We start from the raw sequence: 26,879 nt of genomic DNA on the forward strand, positions 1-26,879 counted from the left end.
AGAGGGTAGGGAATATGAGACAAAGACAGGAGGAGATAGAGGACAAGAGAGAAGGGGGAAAAGGAACAAGGGAGAGGGGAAGGGAATATTTGTCCCGGAGGGACAAAGGACTGTTGCTACTAGATAGAGACAGAAATGGAATAAAGAAAAACATTGGTTTATAAAGGTAAAAGGGGAGCCTCTGTGTTAGGATGAGTTGATTAATTTAATTGGGCGTATCAATTAAAGTGGTCAAAATGGGGCTTTTTATTGTTGGACTTCAATAGTTTGGTACCTGGCCTGTGGTAGCTAGCCCCAGAGGGGAGGAAGTGGCTGAATATGTGGATAGACCTTTGTGGCTCGCATTAGGAATGTAATCTAATGGTTTGTAGCAAGGCAGAGGGAACGAGGGAGGAGGGCAAGGCCTGCCAGAGCCATGCTTGCCATGCTCGGACTTGCTAGAGTCCCTTCAAGCACTTGTGGGTGTCTGAAGGAATGTGCACAGGTGCCAATGAGCGTGGAGGTCACAGGTCAAGGTCGGGTCTTCCTCCATCACTTCTCCACCGCATGGTTTTGAGACAGGATCTTCATTGAATCTGACTCTCACTAGTCAGCAAGCCCCAGAGACTCTGTTGACACCGCCTTCCCAGGGCTGCGGTTATAGACACACCCTTTCTGGACCAGCTTTTGTGTGGGCGTTGAGGCTCGAACCCCAGTCCACAAGCTTCCAAGGCAAGCACTTTATCAATAAAGCCATCTCTAAGCTCTATTATTATTATTAGTAGTAGTAATAGTAGTAGTAGTAGTAGTATCAATCTCTCATAGTTGTGTTTTAGAGAGTTCCAAGGGGGTAAAGTAATGCATAGAACCTTCACTTCAATACTCTTAATGTCTGTTTTATCATCTACTACTGTAAACAACACACTTAAAATTGCATAAGTACCTTTAGTAATGTTTTAGAGGGCAAAACGTTTAAGCACTGGTTTTATAAGATAAAAAAGCAAAGAAGCAACATAAAACAAAAACAAAACAATCCACCAAACCTCCTCCTATGCTGCCAGTGCATCCTAAAATAAAGCAAGCTACATGAATCTAACACAGGGAACGGCAATGCCAAGGTCGCCTTTCATTCATGCTACTGGAATCTTGAAATAAGGAGAGAATTTAAACAGCAATCAGCGCCTGGCTTTACAGAACTGAGGCCCACAAGTACAGTGGCCTGGTAAATATCCCACAGTGCCATTCTCTTTCTGATATGAATGTGTCTTTTGCAGTAGATACAGAGCGTACTGCTCAGACCCACATTTCCCGCCTCTAGGGCCATGTCACCAACTCATAGACGACAGAGTGTGGTGATCAAGGTGTGGATCCTGAAGAGGAATGATCACAATGACTGAGCATGATGGGAAATGTAGGTGACCCTGGGTTCCCATGACACAGGAACTTAAGACAGCAGAAAGTCAGTGGTCACCAAGAGTCAACCAGAGACAGCACAGTTCATGTTGGTATCACGCTGGGGAAGGGTGAAGATGTGGAACCTGTAGGAGAAAGCAAAGCAGAAGCAATTCTCTTAATAAGAGAAATGAATGAAAGGTGAGGGACTGGGGCAGAGGAGAGTCCTGAGAGAGGAAATAGTTCAACTGTTTGGTCCAGAGTGCTCCGTAGTATTCATTGTAGAAACTGGACAAAGACTGAGGTGATTTCTACTGAGATTGGTTAGCGCTTGGGACCTGTCACAGGTTTAGCTGATTAAGAGGTAACATCAGTCCATGTTCCGGTCTAGTCCGGAGATGGTCACACTCTACTCATGTGCTGCCCATCACACTCCTACTCACACACACACACACACACACACACACACACACACACACACGCACTCACTCACACATTCTCACACTCACACACACAAACACATATATACACACTCCCACACATACACACTCCCACAAACACATTCACACAAACACATTCACACACATACATACACACACACAATCACACATAAACACACACATATACACACTCACATATACATACTTACACACACACATATATTCACACTCACGCGATCACACAAACACTCACACACACACACACACACACACACACACACATACACACACACACATCTATCTCTGACTTCTGCTTTGTCAGCTGCTGACCTTGACCGTCTGCAGCTGTTAGATCTGGCTGGTATTATTACCTTTGACCTGACCTTGCAGGTGTTCCAGGCTGTTGACAGTCTGTGCCCTTTGTTCTCACATCTATGTGGCCGGCATCAGTGTCATGTAGCAGTGTCCAGAACACGTTCCTCTTGACGTTCCTCACGAAAGGGTGCTGTAAAGCAGGTGGCCGGCCTGCTAACGCTGGCTCAGAGGCCTCCCCTCCTCTTTTCTGGCCCAGCTTGGTTACCTGATGGAGAGCTACAAGCCCTTCGGTTTCTCCTCTCTAATGTCCCCGCCTTACCTGTTTTACCTCAGCACGTCTGTTCTCATCCTCACATTTGTGATAACGTAGTTTTACCATGAGTCCTTAACCTATGGTGAGGAAACTTCCGTCTCAGAGGGATGCATATGCCAGTGCTTCACCCGCCCCTCCCCCTCTAGCCAGCTGACGTCACGTGAAGGTGAGATGTGTCAGAAGGATGAGCCTTGACAAGCCAGGGAAAAGAAAAGAGCACCTTAGTTTGCTTACACTCATACAACTTAGATGGATGCAGATTTCTCTCTTGCTGAGTGCTTTGAGTGACTGTTTAGGAGCTGGCCCGTCATCTGCCAAAGAAAAGACTGAGGACTACGGCCGTACTAATATGAGGACACAAGCCTGTCAGTACTGTCTTTCCCTGGCCTCTGCACCTGTTTGCTTGCTCACCACCCTTCCTCTATCTCCCCTAAAACTGGCTTCTCCAGAATCAATATCACACAGTCTCTCAGTTCTGCAGTGAGCTGCAGTCTGGAAAGCTACCTTTGGTTGTCACGAATAGTTAATTTGGTTGTTTACAGTAAACTTTAACCTTTGAGTCAATGGTCACCGTTGAATACTCGGAAGATTTCAGATGAAAATTGTATTTTCAGTTGTGTGTGTGTGTGTGTGTGTGTACAGAAAGCAGAGGTCAGTGTAGGGTTGTCCTCTTCTGCTGTCCAGTTAATTTTTGACAAGGTCCTTCACTGAACCTGATGCTCATGGACTTAGTAAGGCCAGCTGGCCAGCCAGCCTCGGGACTGTGTCTCTGCTCTCTACTGCTAGAATTGCAAGCAAGCATGCACCACCATCTCGGCCTTCTCCTGTGTGTTGGGGACACTCATGCATGTCTTTACATTTAGTAGCAAACTCTGCCAACCAAGCTGTCTCCCCAGTCCCAGCCAGCCAGCTGTCAGAGATCGGGACCATGAAGCCTAAGGCCCTGTACTTAGGTACTTACAATATTTAGTTGTTTTATCTGTGGATTGGAATCAGAGAAATGGAAGCAAGGTTCTGATAAAGAAATCAAAGCCATTTTTATTTATTTATTGCCCAACAGGAGAGAAGGCAAACAACTTTAGAGCTAAGAGGATAAGCAATTGGTACTTCCTGGCAGGAAGCAAACCCTGTAACCTTAACTCAGGAGGAGAGCCAGCTTGAGGTGGGCCGTTCTAACTCTTTACATTTCATCAGCTAACAGGGAAGAGAGGTTGACAGGACTTCAAGTGCTACAGATAAAATGGTGCAATTTGCAGAATCAGAAATACACTGAAGCAGAATATCAGAGGCCATACAGAAGTATTGCACATCATGCAAGAAGAAAATATCATTAACTGTTTGAAGTGAAGGTCCCATGTGCCAGCAAGCATTCAGTGCGAACAGTCGGTACTCACACGCGGTGGAGGTAAACTTGGTTCTAACATCTTGTTAATGGTCCTTAGTGGTCCTCCAGGCTGGCACCCTCATTCACACATGGCCTGGCCGCACTGCTCTCACACATAGAGCTGTCTGACAACATCCATCAGAAATGTGTGAGTCTCAGCCTGCTCCTTAACCTCATTTTCAGTACCATCTACATTCTTCAGATTTGATAAGATCTAAATGACAACCACGAGTCACTTAACCTGAAAGACCTTCTGGAGGTTCTGCCTTTCCCCTAACCACTTCCCTAACACAGCCTCTAGAAAAAGGTAATTATTTTCCTCTTAAACTGACCTTTTACAGAGGGGTAGAGAGCCTCGGGCCTCCAGCTGGTCCTGACCTAAGGGGCTTGGGAATGTGGGTGCCAGAAGTACTCGCGTTCACAATGAGGACAAAGAAGCCAGCCCTGTCCCAGGGAGTCAGTCAGTTGACCGCAGCCCAGGGAAGGAAAGAAGTACTCAGAGGGTCTGTGTCAAAAGGGGCCTCATCCTTGAATCTCCTCCAAATGACAGTGGAGCAGCTGACTGTCCTTCCAGATAAAAGCAGTAGCCTCTTGCCATTTGATTCCCTACTCACTGTCAGGTCTCAATTGCCCTCAAGGGCTGGGGGACAGTGTGAGTCTCTTAAAATATGGAGCAAATAATGACAAGAATGGACAGAAGAAAATATCTGGCTAGTATTTTGTCACTTCTTTGTGTCAGGGTTTTTTTACCCTTCTCCCTCTTTCTCTGCCCTCCCCCTCTCCCCTGGTCTCCCCACTGCTTTCTGAAGGGCAGGGGATGTTAGAATCTAGGGTTTCCCATGCTGGACAAGTATGCCCCACTGAGAACATACTTAGACCAATTTTGTAGGCTTTTTTACCCCCTTCAGAATCAATTTATATTTTTTTGTCTTAAAAATGTGGATTTTTTTTTTAAGCTGGACAGTTTTGGCTCATGCTTTTAATCCCAGCACTTGGGAGGCAAAGGCAGGCAGATCTCTGTGAGTTCAAAGTCAGCCTGGTCTATAAAGTGAGTTCCAGGGCAGCCAGGACTGTCTTGTCTAAAGAAACCCTGTCTAGAAAATACAATAGAAAGAAAGAAAGAAAGAAAGAAAGAAAGAAAGAAAGAAAGAAAGAAAGAAAGAAAGAAAGAAAGAAAGAAAAGGAAAGGAAAGGAAAGGAAAGGAAAGGAAAAGAAAAGAAAAGAAAAGAAAAGAAAAGAAAAGAAAAGAAAAGAAAAGAAACAACCAATCAAAATCAAATAAAGAAACAAAAATAGCAAAAAGCGCTTAGCTCTTCTTCAGGAAAAGGTACTCAGAATTCTGACCCTCTTTCATCCACAACAGCAAGCAGTGTTTTCTAGAATACGTAAAAGAATCCACAGACAGCACTCTCCTGACAGGCTCTACACTTATGAAAGAGCTGGGGACATCTCTACCCAGCAGCATCCCTGTGCCACAGTGACCTGGATAAGCAGGTAAGGTGCTATCAGGTGAGAGAACAGACCAGCTCATGCCATCTGCACACCTCGGTTCTTGCTGGGCAAACCAACAACCTTTCTTGTCCCCAGTGGGTTAGAGTTCATTTTCCAGGGAGAACAGGGTGTAGCTTACTTTAATTGGAGGCACAGAAAGGAAATTATTGTCTCCTAGGCCTTGAGCTGCAAAGATCTTATCTGCTTTAGATAAAGGGAGAGGGCCACTCCCACACCTTCAAAGGAAGACTCACAAAGAAGGACCTCTTAAAGCTGCAGGCCTGTTTTAGGAGGGCATATCAGTTAGATGCAGCACCCCCCTTCATTTTGAAAGAGTCTAAGAGCAGAATACTCTGATTACTTAAAGTACACATCTATGGTTCTTAGAAGAAAAGTGCCATGGCCCAGATGGCATCTTATCTATGCCAAACTATGCGTAAAATAAAGGCATGCACAACTCGAATTTGCCAATTAATAATTGAATGTTAAAATTCCTTAAAGTTGCTAAGACTTAGAAATTCCAAAAGTATTACTGAAGAACACATTTCCCAAAGTTAAAAGGAATCTCTGGGGAAATAAAAGGATGTGAATGAAGCAAAGAGGTGAGAACATGAGAAGCAATTTCTGTTGAAGGTTGTTTTGTTTTTTACCCCCTCACCCCAACTATACCTGTTAACCACTACCCTACCCGTGTGTGAACACCTACCTGGTGTCAGGTTCTGTCTCCTCCCTGCAGGTCTGTCTTTTTTTTTTTTTTTTGATATGATTTTTTTAATTTATTTTCTATATTCTTTGTTTATATTCTAAAAGCTTTCCCCTTTCCCAGCCCCCCCCCATATGTCCCATAAGTCCTCTTCTCTCCACCCATTCTCCTATCTTTCCCCCTCCCTTTTCTCTGTCCTGGTACTCCCCTACAATGCTGGATCAAGCCTTTCCAGGATTAGGACCCTCTTCTTCCTTCTTCATGGGAATCATTTGATATGCTAATTGTATCTTCAGTATTCAGAGCTTCAGGGCTAATTAATAACCACTAAGTCCTGGATACCCCAACACACCAGAAAAGCAAGATTTGGATGTAAAATCACTGGTCATGATGCTGTTACAAGAACACATGAAGGACATAAATAAATCTCTTAAAGAAAGCTAGTGTTGGGGTTCTGTCTACGCTCCACCCCATACCTACCTGGCAATAGCCAGTTATGCCCCGCCCCGGAGATCTGGCCCACTATAAGAGGGGCTACTTGCCCCTCCTCTCCCTCTCTTTGCTCTCTGCTCTCCCACATTCTCTTACTTCTCTGCCTCTCTTACTTACATTCTCTTACTTCTCTGGCTCTCCTCCCTCCCCCTCTCCACATGGTCATGGCCTGCCACCACTCTACTTCTCTACTCTCTCTCTCTCTCTCTCTCTCTCTCTCTCTCTGCCTATTTCTACCACTAACTCCCATCCCCTGCTCTGAATAAACTCTATTCTATACTATGCCTGTGTGTGTGGTCCCTTTGGGCACCTTCCCCCACGCTGCCTAGCCACACTCCCCTAACCCCTTTTACTCCCCCTTTTTAAGCCCCTTCAGCTAGAAGTCCTTACAAGGGCAACACAAAAATCACTTAAAGAAATTCAGGAGAATATGGGTCAAACAATAGTAGCCAATAAGGAGGAAATGCAAAAATCACTTAAAAAAAAATACAGGAGAACTTTGATCAACAGGCAGAAGTCATGAAAGAAGAAACACAAAAATCTCTCAAAGAATTACAGGAAAACACAAACAAGCAAGTGAAGGAACTGAGCAAAAACATCCAGGATCTGAAAACAGAAGTAGAAACAACTAAGAAATCACAAAGGGAGACAACTTTGGAGATAGAAAACCTTGGGAAGAAATCAGGGACCATAGATGCAAATATCAACAACAGAATATAAGAGTTAGAAGAAAGAATCTCAGATGCCGAAGATACCATAGAAACCATGGACTCAAAGGTCAAAGAAAATGCAAAATGCAAAAAGCTTGTAACCCAAAACATCCAGGAAATCCAGGACACAATGAGAAGGCCAAACCTAAGGATTATAGGCATAGATGAGAGCGAAGATTTACAACTTAAAGGGCCAGCAAATATCTTCAAAAAATTATAGAAGAAAACTTCCCTAATCTAAAGAGAGAGATGCCCATGACTATACAAGAAGCCTACAGAACTCCAAACAGACTGGACCAGAACAGAAATACATCCCGTCACATAATAATCAAAACCCCAAATGTACTAAACAAAGAAAGAATATTAAAGGCAGTAAGAGAAAGAGGCCAAGTAACATATAAAGGAAGACCTATCAGAATCACACCAGACTTCTCACCAGAGACTATGAAAGCTGTCTTGAATGAACAGTCTATGTAGAGAGGTCTGAAGGTAACCAGCCATTGAGACTGGAGGCACTACGATAGGGAGTATTAAATACACCACTCTTAGGGAGAATTTTATAGATCTACATATTTTGATGTGCATAAAGGTTTGTCTGCACGTGCGTTATGTGTACCACATGCATGCCCAGTGCCTGTGGCGGTCATTAGAGCACGTCAGATAACCTGGAACTGGAGTTACAGACAGTTGGAAACACAAACCAAACCCAGGTCCTCTGCAAGAGCAGCAAGTGTCCTTAACTACTGAGTTAACACAACACTGATGATGATGACAATGGTGATGATGATGATAAGTTTCTAAGATCGAGTATTTCTGAAGGAAACAGTTTTGATATATATTAACTCCTCCTGATGTAAAACACAAACATTAACCCTTTTTTTGTTTTGTTTTGTTTTTTTTTTTTTTTCTTTTTGAGACAGTGTTTCTCTGTAGCCCTGGCTGTCCTGGAACCCACTCTGTAGACTAGGCTGGCCTTGAACTCAGAAATCTACCTGCCTCTGCCTCCTAAGTGCTGGGGTTAAAGGCGTGTGCCACCACCACCCGGCTTTAACCATTATTTTTGATATTTCAATTTCACTTCTATATCTGATAGTAGCAAGGCTACTTTTTTTACTTGACTCTTTTAACCTGTTGTGGGTTTCAAAAAACCTTCTAATATCTCACTGAAAGTACTAGTTTCAGTCCTTCCTCTCTTTTAACCTATTTCATACCACTCAATGAATTATGTAAAAATTACAAAATATACCTAGGTATGGATTTGTAGCAAGCATTCATCTATGAATGAGCTACAAGACTAGCCTGAATGTGCCCATGAATTCCATTTTTATTTTAAACACATAGTGTGCTCTTCTTTCCCTCTATTATAGTGAGTCTCAACCTTCCTAATGCCACAACCCTTTAATATAGGTCCTTATGTTGTGGTAACTCCAATCATGAAATTATTTCTGCTGATACTTCATAACTGTAATTTCACTGCTGTTATGAATTGCAATGTAAGTTTACAGGATATCTGACATGCAACTCCCATGGGGGTTGTGATCCACAGGTTGAGAACCACACACTGTCGTCTCATGGGAAAGAGCCAGCGGAGTTTACAGGGGAGATGGTAATAAAGTACTATCTGTCTCCTTTATCACATCAAACAACAGCAAGACAGCAAGACAGCTGCCATGGCGGTAACAGGTACTGTTAGTATAGACCTTCCTTCTCTAATGGAATCGTGCATCAACACTCTTGACCTCAGACTGCGGTGAAGATAGCCTCTCAGATGACAGACACAGGAGTTTAAGCCCTAGACTTGTAACCCACAGCCAGAACATTTGAGTTCAAATTCCAAGTTGTCTTAGACTGAGGTAATGCTGGACAAACACGCGGCACAGCCCTCCCAGCCCTTCCCTCCATTCTGTGCATGAGAAAAGGAAAGCTTCTAGAACAGGTAATAAAATTGAGCCAAGATAGAGAAAGGAAGCTAAGCAAGGAGCCTCGGTTCAGCCATGGCCCTGCAGGGATTCCAGTCATTCCTTAACCTCTGAAAGTCCCCAATGAAACCCAGGGGAGGGTCAGATCCCCGGCCCTCAGATGAGAAAGGCAGAATTGACTGTAGAAGTGGTCTTCAGTCTAGCATCACAAATATATGACTCAGTATCCCTGTGCCCAAGACATAAAACAAACATTCATTCACATCTTTTCCCTTAGGCAGGATGATTCGGTGTCTGTGCCTGGCCACATAAACACAGTTAGTTATTCTAGAAGGACCCAGCTCAGTTCAAACTATCCAGTACTTCTTAAGATAAAATTCTAAATGTTGTGGCATGTAATGGACATTTTCTAAACTTATAAACAATAAACAGATTAAAGCAACATTGCTATCTTGAATAGGTAGAATTCTGAGCTTTTTAAAAATGGTGAGTAGTCAATTAATATGCAATATAAAATATACTTGGTAAATAAATTTTAGGTGTCAAGAAGATACTTAGATTTCAAATGCATTTTTTCTATTCATAAATACAGGATGATAATTTTGTTTTCCTGTTGACAAATCTTTAAAAAAAATCCAGAAATTATTCACTTCAAACATAAGTCACTCATTTTACCATATCCTGTAATATGCTTCCCTTTATACCAAATATCTTTGCAAAACATAATATTCAAAGGTACTTAGTTCAACAGACCCATTTTTAAATGACATAATTTTCCTGCTTGCCAGGTTGACTGAAGCTCTGAGTTAGAGGACCAGTTCTTAGCCATGATTAATTAATTATATTTTCATAAATTTCCTAAGAAGAGCTCTCCAACAAATGATGTTAGTCTGACATTACTATTTGAAAGCAGGCAAGCAAACAAAATTCCTGATTCCCCAAGGTTCTCCAGCCTTGGAGCTCTGCACTGTCCATCTTGCTCCTGTGAGCAACTGCATTTACATTTGGTGTCACAGTAGATGAGTTCTTCAGTGCAATGGAGAAATGCTATAAAAGGCTGTCTAATGACTCTAACTGTAGGGTGGCAGGGTTTGGAGTAGGGAGGATTAACACAGGGTTTACCCACACACCCTTTGGACTCTCTAGTAATACACAACTCTTCAAGAGGTCCTTATGACAATGGAGTGCTTAAAAAGTGATCATTTCCTAGTGCTGCCATCTCTCCCTCCCTGTCGGGAACAACTCTTTAATGCTGATGTAATGTTCTTCTGAGTGTAGTTCCTGGACCACCTGGACCACAGCAGCAAGAATGAAGTGGGAGATGCTGGCAACAATGAAGTAAATCCTTAGGTCCCAAATGAGTCAGAATTTCTGGGAAAGATGCCCTTGGCATCTCTCTCAAATGTCTCTCTTTTTTAATGCAGCAGTCCAAGACATCTTTATTTACATCAAAACTTGAGACACTGCATCAAGTAAAAATTCTCTATGACAGTAATAGAAAACCATCTAAAATATGCCTAGCCTTCCCTCAGCTGGCACCTCTTTAGGTTTCTATGAAGTAAGAGGTATCTCTCCTCTTCCTCAGCCCTCAATCTGCATCCCCAAAATGGATTTTCCATCTTTGCACTTGATGGATGTGTCTTTATCCTGCAGAATACAGCGGTTTCTCATAGCTGCCATTTAACTGGAGCTGCAGCTGTGTCCCTTCATTTCCATGAAGGCGTCCAACTGTGACTTCTCACCAATATCAGCCAAGGATACATCTATCTTTCGTACAATGCTGTCTGCTGTTCCAAATAAACTTATTTCTCCTTTCATTTATTCGTCTTCACTCCTTAAGCCCTGACTCTGAACAAGAAAGGGGTGAAACAATGAGGAACAAAGACCTAAGGGAAATTTCTGCCTCCTGATATGCCAGGGGCCAGGGCTATGGCAGAAAGGCAAAGATGTTAAACAGCTGCATCTTAGAAGATTGCGGCACCTACTGCAATGTTGACACAAAGAAGTAAGCAGAGTTTAGCATTTCTTTTTTTGTTTTTTGTCTTTGTTTGTTTGTTTGTTTGTTTGTTTGTTTGTTTCGAGACAGGGTTTCTCTGTGTATCCCTGGCTGTCCTGGAACTCACTCTGTAGAACAGGCTGGCCTCAAACTCAGAAATCCACCTGCCTTTGCCTCCCAAGTGCTGGGATTAAAGGTGTGCGCCACCACCACCCAGCGAGTTTAGCATTTCTTAAGCAAAAAAATAATTGCAGGAGTGATATCACTGTGACCAGAAACATGGCATTGGTTTGTCTGATTATTGGAGAAGTGAATTTTGAAGATTTAAGCTGTGCTGTAAAAATTTCCCCTCTTTGTTTTCTTCCTTCCTTCTTTCTACCTTCCTTCTTCCCCCTCCCTCCCTCCTTCCATTCTTTCTTTCTCTTTCTTTCTTTCTTTCTTTCTTTCTTTCTTTCTTTCTTTCTTTCTTTCTTTCTTTCTTTCTTTCTTTCTTTCTTTCTTTCTTTCTCAATGAAATTAGGACATATTTTGTAAGCAGTGGTTTTAAGAGTATGCACACATTTTGCTACTGGCTAATTTTAGCAACTAAAAACGACTTTTGTCTGAAACGATTATCGTGGTATTTGAAAAGGGTTAACTTTTCTGTTGACGTCATTCCTTACATACTTATTAGTTTAGCAGAACTTCTCAGATGCAAGTTGCTATGTTTTTATATCATGTTTGAAAAAGTTAAGCTGTCTAATGAATCTATCCATGGTGGGAGATATACTGAGGATAAGGACAGAGTCTCCCATCTTCTAGGCATGTACTTTAGCATCAAGTCCTTCCCTCAGCTGCCAGCATTAGACAGCTGGTACATCCATGAGATAGACCAGATCTCCAGTGGTAGCCAAAGTCTCCCTTGTTAAGGGCTGCTTCCCAGATAGAGGATAGCACTTCTGAGATCTTGTGGAATCTCTAAGAGGTGCATCCTGGTGAAAAGAAATGACGTCGGTATGTCCATCCCTTGATGGGGGTACTGGATCCCACACAGGAGTCAGTGTCTCTGTCTCTATCACTCTCTTTCTCTCACCCTCCTCTTTCCCATGTACCCTCTTTCTTCTTCCTGGCCTCTAAGAAGTGAGCAGCTCTTCTCCACCATTAGCTTCCCATCTTGAGGCTCTCTTTTATCACAGATTCCATGGTAATGGAGCCAACTCCTTACCCTAATCTTGGGTATTTTATTCACTCCGAGAGGCAAAGTTGACAAAGGTAGATCTTCAAATTCGCCAATTATAAGATAACATAAAAGTATGTCTACCTCTTGTTTAAGATTCTGACAACTTAATTGTTAGACACTTTTGGATAAATAGCTCTCGGCCATGTCTAGATTAGTGTAACGAAAGGCTTAAAATACAGGTTGTATTTTGTTTTCCTAAGCAAAATATCCTTCTCCTTGCCTCAAATTATAATTGGGAAATAAGCAATGAGTTTCCTGAGGTATATTTAACTTTTTGTTTAATTCTCAATCCTGGTAATAAGGTGATCTGTCCAAATAAGGCATTTAGTACATATTTACAAACTTGAACTTATCTGGCTGTGATGGATAAAGTTAGGAGAAGATAAGATGTGACTCAGACAGGAGACAAAGTGTATCACTATGGAAGGAAGTAGCACCCAAGTCTGGACTAAAGACAATGAAATGAAATATAGTTTTGGGGGGAATTCTGAAGGATACTCACAGAATTCAGAATCAACCCAATTACAACAGGATGCAAAAACATAAGTGACAGCAGAGATGGAAATTGGAAATGGTCCTTACCAATATCCAACCAATCACACAGCCCACAATCCCAACTCTCAACCAACCTAACAACTACATCTGTAGATTTAATTTGCTCTCCAAAATGTCTTTCAAGCCTGCATCTTCTGTCTGGTCAAGAGGGCCATTCATACCTGCCACTTTATCTGTCCATATTGCTGGAAGAGATTTCATACTATCTCTATATACTCCTACCTCATTTCACTCTGATTAACTCTTATATGACATACATTGTGGCCTGTTAATACCTGACTTGGACATTGCCATTTCTTTGCCTAAAGCTCTTAAATGGATTGTCATTCTTAATATCATAGTTATAAATATAATATCTTACTTATATTTATATAAGACTTAAGACTTAAGACTATGTTTTAAGACCCCCCCCCCCCAGTGGATATCTAAAACCACAGATAGCACAAAATTTTACAAACATTCTTTTTCCCCTAGGCATGTATAAGACAGTATCACTTATAAGTTAGACACATAAAAGATTTATATTAACTAATGACAAAATAGAGCAATTATAATAATATATAAAAGATTTAATGAGGTAGGGTAGAGCAAGGTATGGTGCCTTTGGGAGGAGTTGGGGAGGGGTGAATATAACTAACATGCATTGTATGAAATTCTCAAATAATGAACTGTAAAAAAAATTGAAAAGAGATTCATGAATGTTGAATTGCTCACTCAAAATATTGTATTATACCCACATTCTCTCTTCTCGGTCACAGGTAGCTGAAACCAGAGGGCTCAGTGTCATGGATGAGAGGGGACACACTGCAGGTAGTGCTGCAAAGGTCATTCTGAGCCCCTGGCTCTTTCCGAGCCTCCATTCACACCTCACCCCACATACCTGCATCTTCAGTTACTGACAGGCCTCATGCAAAGTCAATGCACATGTACTCCCCACCCCCAACCTATCTACACGTCTCCTTCCTACCCATGGTCCCAGTGATGGCTTCAGTATCTCTTCTGCAGGCAGGATGCGTTGACCACTACCAGTGTACACTCTTAATTACACAGACCTGAATAAACACTAAATAAACCATAATCAAGGGATTATCTACAAAACAAAACAGAACAGAACAGAACAAAACAAAACACGAAAACAACAAACCAAACCCAAGCAAAAATCCAACCCAAAACAAACCAAAAATCCAAAAAGACTTCACAAGTGCTCCTAAAAACCGTAAAAAAAAAAAAAACAACCATGAAAACCGGAAAGACTGAGGAATGATTTAAGATTTGAAGACCCTGAGGAGATAAGACAACTAAGTGTAGTGTGCAATCTTGGACTGGTTCCTCTACCAGAAGAAGGACTTAAGTAAAATTTGAAACAAGTCAAAGATTAGACAGCAGCAGCATACCGTCTGCAACTGTTAATATTTAGAGAATCCGTGTAAAGGAAGGGAAGAAATCTTGTATGCTACTTCTACAATCATTTGGCAACCTACAATTATTTTTAAAAGAAATGTTTTATTTGTATCTAAATTAATATATTAAAATGTTTCTATTAATCCTTTGAGAATTTCATCTAATATGCTTTGATCAGATTCACCATTTAAAGCCCTGCCATAGCCACCTTGTCACTTTCCCCACACAACTTTAAGTCACTACCCCCTCCTCCATGGTATGTGTTACCATACTTATTACTCTTAGGGGTGGGGCTGCCCTGAGTGTGGTTGACTTAACAGGTGAAGTCCCTTCTTTTGAGAAAGCTGCCCCTCCCTCTCCCAGGAGCTGTCAAATGCCAATGGCTCTTCAATGCTGGGACACCACGCCCACCAATACCCCATGATTCTGGCATTTCTCTCCTGGTTTCAGTTTGTACTAGAATGAAGTACTTTTAAAGTGTTCAAATAGCATCTTTGAATGCCAGCAAGTGAAATATAACAAAGTAAAATAATATTTGCATCAGTTGCAGCCCCTATATCATTCATCACCACTACATCAGATGAAACATTTGTAAATCAGTAGTTAAGAGACAAACTTGGATAAAGATGAGCAAGTAACAGGAACAAATTTTCTATAAATATTTACAGTTGTGTGTGATGTGAAAAAAAGTGTTTAATCTTGCTAGTAATTAAAACAAAATTAAAAAATCAACTGAATTTCAATACAGGGCGGTAGTTAAGTGTTTAGCCAGAAAGATATTTGACATTATCTCTACAAACTCCTGCTAACACTGATGGTTTGTTTCTGAACACAATGCAACAACAATAAGACTCCCCCAAATCAGTTTTTAATAAGACCACAAAAGGCCCCACACTATTCCATTCTAAGAACTCCAAGATCGCTCTGAGGATTGTATTCTGGTTTGTGCTTATGTGAAAATATATATGCGGTTCAGAAGGAATACATGATCTGGCACCACAAAAACACACCAAAGCAAAGTCTTGAATTTAAACTAGGTAATTTCATTTACTTGGCTGATAAAATTCACATAACTGATCAGACTTAGTAGTGATGATTCTGAAGAACATCTGTTCCTGTTGATCAAGCAGTTCTAATTCAAAAACAAATAAATTTTTAGATACCTTGCCTAAACACACACACACACACAGCAGTCGCATGTTTTGAACATATTAAAATTTTGAAATAAAAATTGTCATCAGAAGAGAATCATTTAAGAGAATTTGACAGATGGAGCCCTTAAGTAGACTTAAATGCTTGCATCCTGGACCATGGAACTGTCCAACTTTGAGCATCCAGTGAGAACATCAAGAAAGCACTTGAGGCAAGACATGCTTGTCTTATGGATGCATATGTATTTACCTTGTATTGTCATTGAGAGTTAAAATATCTGGTACAGAGCTGAATTTTTCTTAAATGTTTTCTCAAGGATTGGTTCATAGGAGACTTCCAGTTCAGTTTCTGTGTCATTTGCTCTAAGTGTGCATCCGTTTATGACTGAAAAGTTATATATTTTCTAAGCCTATAGGAGTGGGTTACCTAAGACTTGACTCCTTGACTGGTCCATTTCTCTATGTGCAAGGTGAGCAAGGAGGGAGATGTTAGTGTTACCCGTCAAGCATTATGACACCCAGTTGGCCGAAAGAGCAATTTCCTGGCTGCGGACATTTGTGAACATAGAGATGGAGAGAGAACCCTACTGCAAGACCTTTACAGATAGTGCTACTGAACTCAGATCCCGGAGTCCTTACCCATGCTCCCATTTCCTTTTATGATGACAAACCTATATTTGGCTCAAGTGATTTTTCTGTTTCTAGATGAAGTCTACATGGCTCAAGCTGAGAAATATATGTATTTGCATCACATAGACCATCCCTTGTTCAAAATGGCGCAGTTGTGTCTACTAGAGAAGATTCAAGCACCTTGGCCAACTCTTGAAGGCCATCTTGGTCTGCCCCTCTTCTCTCTCATGCATTATTAGACTGTAGTACTTACTACATCTTCTGCAGCCTCTCTTCGATCAAACTTATCTCCAAACACTGGGCATTCAGACGGACCCTTGCCATTATCCCTACAAACTCCTGCTAACATTGAGGGGTTCTGAGCACAAAACAACAGAACAATAATCCTCCCCCAAATCAGGTATTACACCAAGAACATAAAAGGTATCACATCATTCCATTCTAAGAACACGAAGGCAGCCCTCAGAGTATTGTTCCGGTTTGTGATTACATGAAAATGTATTTGTAGATCAGAAGAAATGCATGCTCAAAAATAAAAACAGAATTAAGTACCTGGATATAAAATTAGACTTTGTTTTTAGTTATATTTCTCTAGGTATATCTGACTATCTACCTGCAATTTCGAGAGAGGCTTCCAGAGTCCACCCCAACTTTCTGACAGAGAAACTATGTAGGCAGGATGGAAGGCACTGTTTGGACTAATTTGTGGTTTACCTTTCTAAGTCATTCAATGCTTGATGAAAGAAACTTGACTATATGTGTCATTAGAATATTTCTTTTGACAATTACATATTGACTTTTTTTTGCTAATTGGAAAAGCAAAGTTCTGCATCAGCCTGATTCCAAGTTAACTTTAATTTTATTTACATACTTGAGTCTTGCATCAATTTGGGGAGTAGTATCCCCGTGTAGAATGCCCGCACAAGCAGTGCCCTTCCAGGCCTTTCCTATCCCATTCCATCTCCTGGCTTAAATCTTTTACAGCTAGAGAAAAATTTTATGGGACAATTTAGAAACAACCCTATGAGGACAAAACAGACAGAAAAAAAAAAAAAAGAACTAGAATCAATCCACCGTTATTCCAAAGCAGGAACCCCTGAACAAGGTGTAGTTCTTTAGGTTTCACAGAAATGCACAGCCGTGGTGTTAAACGACAAGATGTTAGTGGTAGGACACGGAACAATATCCTGTCCAGGAAAAAAAATGAAATCATGGGTTCAGTAGATAAGAGCAATTCAACCATAATCCTATTACTAAATGTAGTTTTCCTTTTGATTTTAATTACAGGTGCCTGGTTGATTACTGTTCAGCCATTTGAGCGTGAGATACAGTGTTGTAAAGGGGACTGGCACCAGGGCTGCTTTGTGAACATAGGCAAATGCAAACAGGAAGTCAGCACACATGGAGCCAGAAAGGGTCAAAATGAGACATCCTGACATTCTGTTTCCAAATCAGCTCAATGAATCACCAAGTCAAATCACCAAAGTGACCGATTGGTAGTGGCTCATTAAAAGTTACCTCTCATAGGAACCTTTGCCAAATCTCTCACTCAACTGAGACGCCATTAAAGCACTAGTTATGGCAAATGTTTAAAAACCCAAACACCAAGATTCACCAAATCTCCAGTTCTGTCATCTGTAGTACAGCTAAAACTCAATACATTGAAGAGTTTAAGAAGGAATGAAAGTTTGGTTAAATGAAGAAATATCTAAATCAAAGGATAAAGGTGATTTTTAAAATGTCTTCAATGATATAATCCATCATTTATTGAGATTTATCGAAAACCAGGAAAAACTCACACCTGCTTTAGCGAGACACAACATCAAGACTGGAAATGTAGAACTCAGGCAAACAAGTCTGTGCTTAATACATGAGTCCCTGAGTTCAAACCCAGCCCTAAAACAAAAACAAACTGAAAACTGGGTATTAGCTAAGACTTCTCAAAGTAACTTACAAGAACAAAATTTACAAGGTTTGATGCAATGTTGTGAAAGTGCGTAAGTCAGTGATGGCAGACAAGAGCCACCTAGAGAAGACCTGAAGGAGCTGTCACTTCTCACCACCTCAAGGATCTCCCACCAACAATTAAAATCTGGACTCCGAGAACTAGATGCAGCTACTTAAGGAAGCCAAAGAACAGCTAGAATTTACTTTGCCCATATTCTCCAGAACATTCTGCCTGAGCTAAATTAAAAATGGAAATATAGCCAGGCGGTGGTGGTGGTGGTGGTGGTGGCAGCGGCGCACACCTGTAATCCCAGCACTCTGGGAGGCAGAGGCAGGCAGATTTCTGAGTTCGAGGCCAGCCTGGTCTACAGAGTGAGTTCTAGGACAGCCAGGGCTATACAGAGAAACCCTGTCTCCAAAAAACAAACAAACAAACAAACAAACAAACAAACAAACAAACAAACAAAAAACCCAAAAAACCAACAACAAAAAAAAATGGAGATATATTCATCACTGCATGGTGCTTGGAGAATGGAAGCTTCCGAGACTCTGGACCATGGAGAGAGGTAGATGTCACAGAGGTCCTTGGAATACTGACAGCCAATCATGCTGGACTCAGGACCTGCTATGCTTTTGAGGAAGAGTGTCCTCTCTATCTCAGGCATGGCCACTGAGAATGAAGGTATGTGTTGTGTATGCCAACTGCTCGGTGCAGGAAAGTAAAGAGGAACTCATTTTAAAGCAAACGTAAAAACACAAATTAGCACCAGTGAGAGGGCTCAGGTGGTAAAAGTACTTGCCACTACATCTACTGGCTTACGTTTGATCTCCAAAATTCAGAGGGTGGAAAAAGAGAACCAACTCCTAAAAGTTATTTTCTGATTTCCATATGGACTCAAGGCCAACATGCATATGTGTGTGTGTGTGTACACATATATATGTGTGTGTTTGTGTGTCTGTGTGTATTTAATAATTCCCTTTAAGAAATTGTTGTATTCTTCTCTTATATATTATATCCAAACTACTATAGGTTCCTCTCCTCACCTAAGACTCCCCCAGCACCGCCTCTCTCCCCACCTCCCAGAGAAGAGCAGGCCTCCCAGGGACATCAACCAAACAGCATAACTAGCTACTGACCAGGCACATACTCACATTAAGGCTGGAAAAAGCAACCCAGAAGGAGGAAAGGGGTCCCATGAATAAGCAAAAGAGTCAGGGAGAGACCCCACTCCCACTGGGATTTCCAGAAGAACACTAAGTCACTCAGCCATTAACATAGATGCAGAGGAACTAGGTCAGACCCCTACAGGCTTCCTCATCTCTGCAAGATCACAAGAGTCCCAGTCATTTGATTCTGTGGACCATGTTGTGTCCCTGACTGCTCTGGCTCCTCCAATCCTTCCTTTCTCCTGCCCTCTCCACAGGACTCCCTCAGCTCTGCCTGATGTTTGCCTGTGGGTCTCTACATATGCTTCCATTAGCAGCTGAATGAAGTTTCTCTGCTCTCTGATGATGATGGTTCGGGCTCTGGTTCCAGCACACTTTGCAGGCAGATGATCAGTAGGTCAAAGGTTTTGTGGCTGGATTAGTGGTCCAGCCCCTCCACTTGAGGCCTTGCTTAGTTACAGAAGATGGCTACTTCAGACCCTGTGTCCCCCATTACTAGGGTTACTCTTGTAGATTCCATTAAGTTTTCATTAATGGCTTTGTGAAAACATTTATCACATACTAAACATCAAGGAAAATTTGTCCTCCAAAAAAGTACAATAACCTGGGTACCAATTGAAGATGGGAGATTCAGAGTCTATGTTTGAATTGGGAGCTGTGATGTCTCCTGAAGATGAAAGTCACACACACTGTATTTGACAGTATCTCTAAGTCAGTATTCAATATGGGGCACAGGGAACACACGCAGAAAGAAAGTAGGGGCTGGAAGCAGACAGTCTCAGTTTGATTCCAGCTCTGTCACCAACTAACTTATGGCACTCAACACTGTACCTGGCTCCTTTGTACTTTAATTTTTAAATATGCAACAAAGGTGTCTACTGCAAATAGGTGCTTTGTGAATACTAAACATAACAAGCACACATGGCTCCTCAGTTGTATCAGACCCCGTTCATTTGTATTCCAATTCAACTCTTAGGAGACAGAAATTGAAAGATGGGAGACACCCAATTGAAAGATGAGGAAGCTAAGCCTAAAAGAAGTCAATAACTTGCCCAATGACATAACTAATAAATAGCATAATAAACTCATGTTTCGAACCAATCCACCATCCTTGAGATATCATGGTCAGCAACTAATATCTACTGTTAAATACTTCCCAGACCTTGCAAGGTTCTGAAGAATTAGAGGGCTCTGCAGAAAAGGTTGCTGAGATCGACTGGTGATGCCTGAAGAAAGTGCTAAGATCGACTGGTGATGCCTGAACAAGTGGACCAGGCTGCTGATTATTTTTAAGCCTCTTCACTAAGGAATCCTGGCACCTGAAGTTGTCTTTATCTTGGTGTCCCAAGGATCTTGGGCCAGGTTGTCGCTGCCAAACACCAATCAGCACATCCTCTTTCCTTTTCCAAAACCACTCCTGCAGTTGCCAAAATGCACTCATGAAAACATGCCTCCACCACTTATTTCTGTCAAGGAACCTGCCACTGTCTAACCCATAAGTTTAAATGCCAGCACCTGGTTTACAGGGGTCATGAGAAATCATGTAAGTTCTCAAAAGCCTACTTATATCAAAGGGCTAATGATTTTAAAAACATGTTTCGTTTACACAGAGAGTAGCAGTGTAGCGTTGCTTCAAAACTATGAAAAGCAATTTTATTTTTGCATATTTATTTTGGGGTGTGGTTCATTTTTTAATCCCAAATGAGAGAAGCCTCTTCTGAGAAACAAATAAAGGGAAGAGCATAGAAAATAATTTTTGCATTATTGTTAAATGATACATTATTATTATCTAGGTCAATTCTGGTAGCTTTCTAACTTCCATTCTGAAATTAGATCCGGAGAGAATCACAGAGAGAATTGCTAGTGATTACTAATGGAAAGTCAGAACTGCAGCAACAAGAAAAATAAACTAACATTCCAAAAGAGTACCTCGGACAAATCATAGGACGCACTGGTGTTTGGATGAAAGGACTGTTTTCCATAAATAAGGGTTATGAAAGGGCCACCCATCTGAATTAATGTCTCTAAGCCAAGTGCTTCAATAGTCAAAAGTAACATGGATTTCATTTAAAAATTAGAAAGAGAATAAAAAGATGTCGTGCTTTGGAAACTGAGCAGCTGGCCAAATGTTAAACTGGCCTCTCTACTGGGTCTAAAGAGAGGAAGGACTGTTCTAGCCATTCAGTGGATTTGCTTAGAAATGCAAATAATCTCTGACAAAGCCACATCCAGATGTAGTTCCATCCAGATTATTCAAGAATGGAACTCTGTGATGTCAGCTCAGGATTTCTGAATATGGCCCCCAATAGGGCATAGTTCAACAGGACACAGTCCAATAGGAGAGCTTACACATTCAGGGAGCTGGGAGATGTCAGCAGATACAAATATGGTGGTTTATGTTGTTCTAAACCAGCAGTCTTTTGGGATTAAACAACCCTTACCAGGGTCATATATCAGATATCCTGCATATCAAATGTTTATATTTCAAGTCATAACAGTAGCAAAATTTCAGTTTTAAAGTAGCAATGAAGCAATTTTATGGTTGGGGGGGGTCACACACACTAAATAAATACATGAAAAAATGTCCCTAACAATGGCTAAGAGAACACTTGACATAGATTCAGGGCCACCGACATGACCTTCTCTCATAATTTTGAATAAAAATTGTCAGCCTAGATGTCCATCCACGCATAATTATATAAAGAAAATGTAGCGGATCTATAGTGTTATTTTTATTCAGCTGTAAACATGAAATTATAATGATAAAATAAAAGGGGTCACTGTGTTAAATGAAATGAGCCAGACCCAGAAAGACAGAGTGCAGTTTATACTTGTGTGTGTGTGTGTGTGTGTGTGTGTGTGTGTGTGTAGAGAGAGAGAGAGAGAGAGAGAGAGGTGGGTGGTGGGTTGCAGAGGGGATATGAACGTGAGAAGGGGACCTGAGAGGGAGAAAGAGGTCTATTTGTCTCTTTAACAGGAAGGGGAAGGCGGGACAGGAGGGTGATCCACATGGCCTGAGGCAGAAAGGGAACTCTGGGGATGAGGGGCACAGGGGTGAGGGGAAGGGCGGTGTAGGGAGCCAATAAGGACAGTGTAATGATGCACATATACCAAAGAAGCCTATTTCTTTGCCTATTAAAAAGTTAATTTGAGGATGATCAGTCTTTTCTTATTTTGTTCCCTAGATTGTTCTGGTCTTAAAAGCAGACCTGAGAAGAATCCTGAAACTAAGGGTTTCTCAACCAACTGAAAGGAGAAAGCGTTTCGCTATTAATAACAATTCTTTAACTTTTTATCAACCCTTTTAGCAACCAACCCCAAAGACCCCATTTAGCATATATGCTGTGTCTGAGCATACTCACAGAACACCAGGCCCCTTAACTGCTCTCTTAAAGCCACAGGACCCCTCAGAAAGAGGTGAAGGACTTCGAATCTGCCTTTATAGATGCATATTTTACTTAAGCAAACAAGAAAATAAAATTCTTCTTAAAATTCCCAAGAAACAGCTGAGGTGTACTCAACAATGGGTTTCCACGAGCCACACACTCTGCTGTTTGTGAGCGGAACAGACAAGTTAAATTCAGTTAATTTTCCTGGATCCCAACACCATACCCCTGCTTTGGAATACAGTGGCTTTGCCCAGGGATTCTCAACCTGTGGGTCGCGACCCTTTGATAGGTCTAATGACCTTTTGACCTTTTCATAAGAGTCACCTAAGACCATTAGAAAACACTGATATTTGCATTACAAATAGCAAAATTAAAATTGTGAAGTAGCAGCAAAAATAATTTTATGGTTGGGGGAGGGTCACAACAACACAAGGCTCACAGCATTAGGAAGGTTGAGAACCACTGGTCTAACAGACTCAAGACTACTGCTCAGACATTAATGTGTTTAAAACGAACACAAATTTATAGTGGATCTAGAAAATGCCCAGGAGAGTCTTATTACAGAGTACATTTATAAAATTCAAATTAGCATCTACCAGGAATAAGAAAAAAAAACAAAACAACTTCCCTTTGAAGCAGGTCTGGAAACAAATACTGCTTACAAATTGAAACCGGAAGTCAAACATTCAAGTGTTAATTTCTGTCTGCTCTTACGAGTCTGTATTGACCTTGACAGAGCTCAGATTAACCTTATTTCTGGAAACACTTTTGAAACTCAAGACTTCGTTTAATTGTCGTGGCTAGCAGGATGTCTGGAAAGCGGAGTGCTCACCAGGGCTTACTAGTGACCAAACACTCATTTTGGGAAGGCAGACAGGCCCCTCCCGTCACACCAACCTAGAGATTCCCCCCCACACACCCCAATTCTCTAAATCAGATTCTGCTTTTCAAATTACTACTTCATTGTGATTTTTTTCTTTTACATTTCGATTAACCACAGCACTTTGGCCTCTAGACTGTCAGCAGTTGTTTCGAAGTGTTCAGAGAAAATTATGTTTTAACAGCATTACATCTTTTTGAGCATTTCCCTTGAGGCTTCCAGCGAACACTCAAGTTATTCCAGTAAGAGAATGTCTCACGAGGCATCTGGAAAGTCCTCTCCTACCTCCCCCACCCCACCCTCTAGTACGAAGGTGCTTTACCAGTTTCTCGCCCCTCCCTCCTTGACATCCGGCGCAGCAGACGTGGAGCCCCACGCAAAACCAGTGAGGTGGGCTCTCGGAATCCTGACATCATTTGCAAGGATGCATCCCAAGTCTGAAACAGAAAAGCACGCGCAGCCGGGTCCAGGTCACCGCCCTGAGGGCCCAGAGATCAGGAACCACAGTCTCCGCCTTCCCCAGCGAGAAGAAGCTAACCCAGGAGCGGGAGAGGGGCGCGTGGGGGCGGGGACCGCAGGGCGACAGGAAGCCACCCGTCATCTCCACGCACCTCGGTGCCAGCGGGCACACGTGCGCGGCCACTCACCAGCAGTCGTGCACGTCCGGAGCTAGTGTGGGATGGCGACTGCGGCGGCTGCCCCCGCGCGGGCCGCGTGGTTCGGGCATCCGTGTGGCCTCTGCAGCCCGGGTGGCGGTGGCTGCTCCGCAAGGCACCGGCGCTTGGCGACGGTGGCACCAGGCTGGGAGGCGCTCGCAGGCTGGTCTGGTCCGGGCCACTGGGTTCTCTTTGCTCTTGGTCGGACGAGCTCTGATGTCTTCCGTGTCTTGGGCTCTCTCTTCTGGCTGGAACAGCCCCAGCGCCCTTGCAAACCGAAGCACCGGCCAATGGCCTCTGAATCCGTGGCAGTGCTCTCTGCCGCTGCACTGTAGGGAATGAAATTGTCACAGCGATGGTCCGTTCCCCTCCCCCTTCCCCGGCCCCAGGGTGCGGCCTCCGCCTCTGCCTCCGCCCCCTCTGTAGCCACAGCCTCCCACGTGCTGCAGAACTTGTCTAGGGTGGCGGGTCCCTGCGGATGGCCTTGGGCCAGATGGAAATAGTTGCCTGTGATTTAACCTGCGGGCTACCTGCATGCTCGCTGCCCTAGTTGGACCACCGGGACAGCCCAGTGAATCATCAGCTTCGCCTAGAAGCTGAGGAAAAGGCTGGGCGACTCCAAAACTGCAGAACACACAAGCTGTGATGAAACTGGATTTGCCAATGTAATGGTTTAGATATAGGGTTATGGTTTTATGTAGGAATCTCATTTTGAGATTTAACCGTGACTAAGCCCTGCCTCCGTGGAACACTCTCCCGCTCCCCACCTTCTTGGACTAGGAAAATACAAAGGGATAGCTCCGGTGACTATAGTGTCACCAGCATATGCAGGGTCTTCAGTATGGCCCTCGCCCTGAGCCAGACACAGTACGCACAAGGATCCATATTTACTACAGTCTCGTGTATAAAAGCTGCAACTTATACGTTTTCCATGAATAAGACAGAGACGAGCAAAATTATTTATCTGTGGGTTTTACTCAGCTGCAAAGCAGTAGAAGGCATGCTGTAAATGTGGCTGAGTGTGAAGCAGGAGGAGAAAGGATGGAGGGAGGGGGGAGAATCCGTTCTGATTTGATGTCTGTGCTGGCAAGTTTTCTATGGAAACTAGACACAAGATAGAGCCATCTGAGAAGAGAGAAACTGATTTGAGAAAATGCCTTCACAAGATAGGGGCCTTAGGCAAGCCTATAGGGCGTTTTCTTAATTACTAATTGGTGTAGGAGGGTGCCAGCCCATTGTGGGTGGTGCCAGTCATGGACAGGTGATCCTAGGTGACAAGGGGAGCAAGTCAGTAAGCAGTGCCCTCCCCGCCACATAATTTCCTGCCTCCAGATTCCAATCCTGTGTGAGTTCCTGCCTTGGTATCCGGCAAGAATGGACTATGCTGTGGACATGAAATAAATCCTTTCCTCCCTAAGTTGATTTTTGTCTTGCTGCTTTATCTCAGTGACTGAAACTCTAAATAAGACGACCTCAAAAGCTGCTTCCTTGAGGGAGCAGATGGTGCCAACTGGCCAACATTTAAGAACACTGCTGTTACTGATGAGCTTCTGTGGAAACACAGATCCAGGTCGAAGAAAGCACCACAGGTGGGGTGAGACCCACTGGCTGTCTTGGGTGGCTTTTCCTTTGGAAACCAAACTTGCAACCCTGACTGCCACTTTCTGAGATGTTTAATTCGCCCTTGGTCCCATTTTCTTTTTTTCTTTTCCTTTCTTTTTTTTTTCTTTTTTTTTTTTTAGATTTATTTATTTTATGCATATGTGTACATCATTGCTCTCTTCAGACACACCAGAAGAGGGCATCAGATCTCATTACATATGGTTGTGAGCCACCATGTGGTTGCTGGGAATTGAACTCAGGACCTTTGGAAGAGTAGTAGTCTGTGCTCTTAACCACTGACCCTTGGTCCTTTCTAAGGTGACACCATCCTACTGTGGTATTAAAATAAGCTTCCATTGCCTAAGGCAGTCTGCAGTCTTGGTTTTTCAAGAGGCAATGCGGTTGTTCTGTTTTTTATTATTTATTTATTTATTTTATAAATAGCAAAACCAGGAACAAAGATATTCAAGTCTTTAAACTATATTCATTTGCAGTCAGAGGGATCAAACCCAGAGTTTCAAGTGTGCCAAGGATGAGTTTTAACCTTGAGCAACGTCCCTAGCACTTCAAAATTCAGATTTTTTTAAAAAAATATTTATCAGAAAAAGTTTTAGGATGGTCCACCCACAACAGTCAAGCAGGAGGTGACTCCGTCAGACTTTGCAGTTCCCCTGAGTCCTAGGACCATCATTCCTGTATGTATACACACTTCAGTGACAATTGAAGATTTGGTGGACATTTAAGCTAAGCTTGATATTCTAGATGGGATAGTCTCCTTGTGTACTAGTCAATCTATAGTCTGGTGATACTAGTGAGAAATAATCACATTCTTAATTCCATATACGTGTTTATAAGAGCGGCTGATTACAGATTTTATTACCTAGCATCCAAAGTTTCTCTTCAAAGGACAGTAGTTCCATCTACCTGGAGGCTGAGCTGGGAGAACTGACTAGACTTGAGAGTTCTTGGTCAGTGTAGCCCGCACAGAAAAATCCCATCTCAAAGCAAAAGTCGCATTTGGGGCAACATAGCTCAGAGGGTAAAGATGCTTGCTGTTCTGTTTGACAACCTGAGTTTTATCCCTTCCACATGTTAGAGAGAAAGAACTAACTCCCGGACGCACACACACACACACACACACACACAC

General features: G+C 42.4%; 1 protein-coding gene across 5 annotated transcripts in view; it reads right to left on the reverse strand.

The window, feature by feature from the left end:
* The window catches only part of Stambpl1 (STAM binding protein like 1), a 50,108-nt gene extending 25,890 nt beyond the window's left edge, over window positions 1-24,218 (reverse strand). For 2 of the 5 annotated variants that reach the window (XM_052187070.1, XM_052187010.1), the window contains exon 1: window positions 24,122-24,218. The gene's annotated coding sequence lies outside the window, so the exon portion shown is untranslated. Of the gene's footprint in view, window positions 1-3,833; window positions 3,858-23,796; window positions 24,018-24,085 lie in introns of those variants that run through there. The other 3 variants (XM_052187062.1, XM_052187019.1, XM_052187037.1) reach the window with 3 other exon arrangements.
* Window positions 24,219-26,879: the final 2,661 nt, after the last annotated feature.

Source organism: Apodemus sylvaticus, chromosome 1 (assembly GCF_947179515.1).
Source record: "Apodemus sylvaticus chromosome 1, mApoSyl1.1, whole genome shotgun sequence".
Classification (NCBI taxonomy): Eukaryota; Metazoa; Chordata; class Mammalia; order Rodentia; family Muridae; genus Apodemus; species Apodemus sylvaticus.